Source organism: Carassius gibelio, chromosome B25, assembly GCF_023724105.1.
Source record: "Carassius gibelio isolate Cgi1373 ecotype wild population from Czech Republic chromosome B25, carGib1.2-hapl.c, whole genome shotgun sequence".
Taxonomy (NCBI): Eukaryota; Metazoa; Chordata; class Actinopteri; order Cypriniformes; family Cyprinidae; genus Carassius; species Carassius gibelio.
The window spans coordinates 821,284-824,657 of NC_068420.1; the positions used below are offsets into that span (position 1 = coordinate 821,284).

Sequence of the window (3,374 nt, forward strand, 5' to 3'; positions counted from 1 at the left end):
TTAGCACATCCAGGAACTAAGAAATACATTTTCCAATAAATATATTTATTTTGTTAAGGAAAAATAACAAATGTTTGAATGTTCTACCTCAGATTTGTGAAATGTTCACCTGTTTGGCAAGTGTTTGTCATGATATGTTCTGACAATAAAGAGTAGTTTAAAACCACAATTAATGCTCTGGTTTCTACAACTTTCACTTAGGAGCAAATATCTGCCTTTAAACTTGAAAGAAATAAAGATTTGACATTTATTGTGATAATTATCGATATCGACTAATATAAAACAATTATCGTGATCACTTTTTTGCCATATCCCCCAGCCCTAGTTATTAGTTACTAAACTGCTTAGTCATTTATACTTGCCTTTATATTTGCTGATGAACTGCTCTCGAAGCCCAGGCTTGTCAGTTTTACAGGTAATGTGATGCTCAGCATCCTGCAGAGGTTTCCTACGTCTTTTATTTCCCAGCATGGCGACTTTCTTTCTTGAAATGACTGGAAAAAATAAATACAAATAAATATAAGGTGAACGAAATAAACAAGCATATTTTAAAAAATCCTGTTGATCTTACTGGAATTGTTCACCAAAAACACACATAATTAACATACTAACCCTCATATCCAAACCGGTGTTGTGTTTTTCTGTGGAACAAATCTTTATATTATATATTTTTTTTTTTTAATGGAAATGTCATTAATGCCAAAAACCATTGGTTCTTGTGTGTCTTGTAACCACAATTGATGTCAATCTATATTTGATTTAAGAGCTAAAGTATATGGGAGATTTTCAGTCAATAACCAGCTAGATTTATATGGACTATTTTTAATGTGCTTTTTGTCTGCTTTGGAGCTTGAAACAAAATACAATTTTTATAAAGTATCAATTCATGGTCATTGTGCAAAAAAATCTCAGTGAAGATAAATTATTAAAATAAAACATTCCACTAAAAAACCAATTCGGGGGCAAATAATGTAATAATGTATTACATAAAATATAATATATAAAATAATGATATTAAAAAATGAGAATGAATTATTTCAAATTACTGTTGATATTTTACAACACTTTTGAGAAAAACAATGATTTAGAAAACTACCACTGACTCGGTTGTCTTGATTACTTTGTAGAACCTAAAGTACTATTATATGAAAAATAACAAAATTATATTTAATAGTCAATTTTATATATACAATTTGTTTTCATTATTGCAACAAATCATCAAATGACACAGGCTTAGAAGCAAACTCAAATACAATCGAGAAGTAAATAAAACCCTATTACAAAAAATAACTAAACCACTAAAATAAACATACATCGTACTATATTTCATATTACACAATGTATTTAGTTATCATGCATTTTCAGGACAAGTCTTGATCTCACCTTTCCTCCTGGTGGGTTGTTTGTCGTCTGTTTCGCGCGTTCCATCGTCACGTGTCTGCATTTCCCGGGAAAACACCACCGTCGCTGACTTGCGTAAATGACGTAGTTACGTATTTGGATTTCACGTTGAAATTGTGACTACATTTATTTGGCCTAATAGAAAATTATCTGGTGGCAATGATATTTGTTTTGACCACAGTACTGTTTCTTCAAACTTAAAAAAAAAATGTGATGAAGTTAGTCTTTCTAGTGGACAGAGCACATGATCACTTTTTAACCGAGCACCCACCTCAAACTAGGAACCAGTGCGCATGTCCGTACAAGCACTGGTTTAAAAGAGCAAAAAGTACCCGGTGTGCACTTATTTTTATAAAATAACACCACATCATAAAGTTTTTAAGAGAATTACAAATAAGAATATTCAAAACGTGCAGGTCTGCTGTAAACTAGAGCTCACAAGACTTTTGTTAGTTCATTCATTCATCTCATCTGCAGCGAGTCAGTCAGAGACAGTGCTGTGGGGGAAGGGCGCGCGCGCGATCAGAGAGTGCTGTGGGGGAAGGGCGGCTGATCACAGTATGAGCAGCAGAAGCAGATCTCAGCTAGGGCTAGGGCTATAGGGCTATAGTTGAAAATCAAAGTAAGAACTAATAAATCTGTAAACAAACATTTAAACGTGCCAGCTTAATTCATGATTCTTTTAAACACTTTTGTTCTTTTGTATGACTATAACTGCTCTCTCTCTCTCTCTCTCTCTCTCTCTCTCTCTATATATATATAGAGAGAGAGAGAGAGAGAGATACATAGATATATAATTTCTTGAATCATTCTTAAGATTTTCAAACCAGTAAGTGCACTGGTTTGTAAAAAAAATGTACCCAACTTGTACTTAATTTTCTGAAATAACACCACATCATAAAGCTTTTAAGAGGATTACAAATATGAATATTCAAAATGTGCAGGTCTGCTGTAAACAAGAGCTCACAACTGTCTAAATGAGCAACCTAGATCTCTTGAACAGACATCTTATTTTCTATTACAGTTGTTTTCAGTCGCTAACAAGCATTTGTCCAAGCAGTTGTCATATTTTCAAAACTCTAAACACAATTAGCACAGCATCTGTCTATTGTGGCCATACCATTCACACATTTCATGTTGTTTTTACACAATATGGAGTCATTGAACACATTTCCACAATGCTTACATTTTCTGAACAGACAAGCTATACCTCCCAACAAAATTATGGATCGTTTTTGTAGTATTTACAAATGTTAACACACAACATCCCACAATAGCAAAAACAATGTTCCAAACCTTAGATACAGTATAAAAACCTCTGCTTCTGCAATGATATCAGTTCAAAAACAATTTATCTTAGCTGATTTATGTTGTGTAAATTGGGCCAACCACAGCTGATTCCAATCTGGCTTAGACTCAATTGCAGGGGTTATTTTTTTTCTATTACATTGACACTTATACAATACAGTAAAAGGAGGACTTTGAAGAGTAATATTTTTGGAAACAGAAAAAGACAAACACTGTAATGTATGGACGAGGAAGAGTAAGAGCAAGGGCCCAGTGAGAGGAGCAGGAGCAGTGAGATGGATATTTTGTTCACTGTAAGCAATACTCTCAAAGCTTTTCTGTTCTATCATACCGCGTTTCTACTGTACCTCCTGCAGTAAACAGTAAAGGAAAAAAATAGCTTTTTACTGGAATGCTTTTGAATGTGAACATTACTGTACATTTGGACATACAGTTCCTAACCAAGAAATTTAGTGTAAAACAGTGAATTGCATGTTTTGCATGCAAATACCTGTAAAACTGAGACTGAAAAGTCTATGCAGTTTTTGTAATGTCAACAATAGCCAGTATTTTGAAACCTGGTGTACTTTGATTGACTGCATGTACCTTTTGAGGTGAAAACAAGTGTTATTCTTTGACAGAATAATTTAATTTTGAGTCAGATTTCCAGTGTTTTGGTAAAGTTG

At 33.5% G+C, this 3,374-nt stretch overlaps 1 long non-coding RNA gene across 1 annotated transcript; it reads right to left on the reverse strand.

Moving 5' to 3' along the window:
• Positions 1-314: 314 nt before the first annotated feature.
• On the reverse strand, positions 315-3,015 carry LOC128014757 (uncharacterized). The gene is made up of 3 exons (XR_008183658.1): positions 1,384-3,015; positions 613-641; positions 315-494 (listed from the first exon to the last, which is right to left on the reverse strand). It is a non-coding gene; the product is annotated as an uncharacterized LOC128014757 (long non-coding RNA).
• Positions 3,016-3,374: the final 359 nt, after the last annotated feature.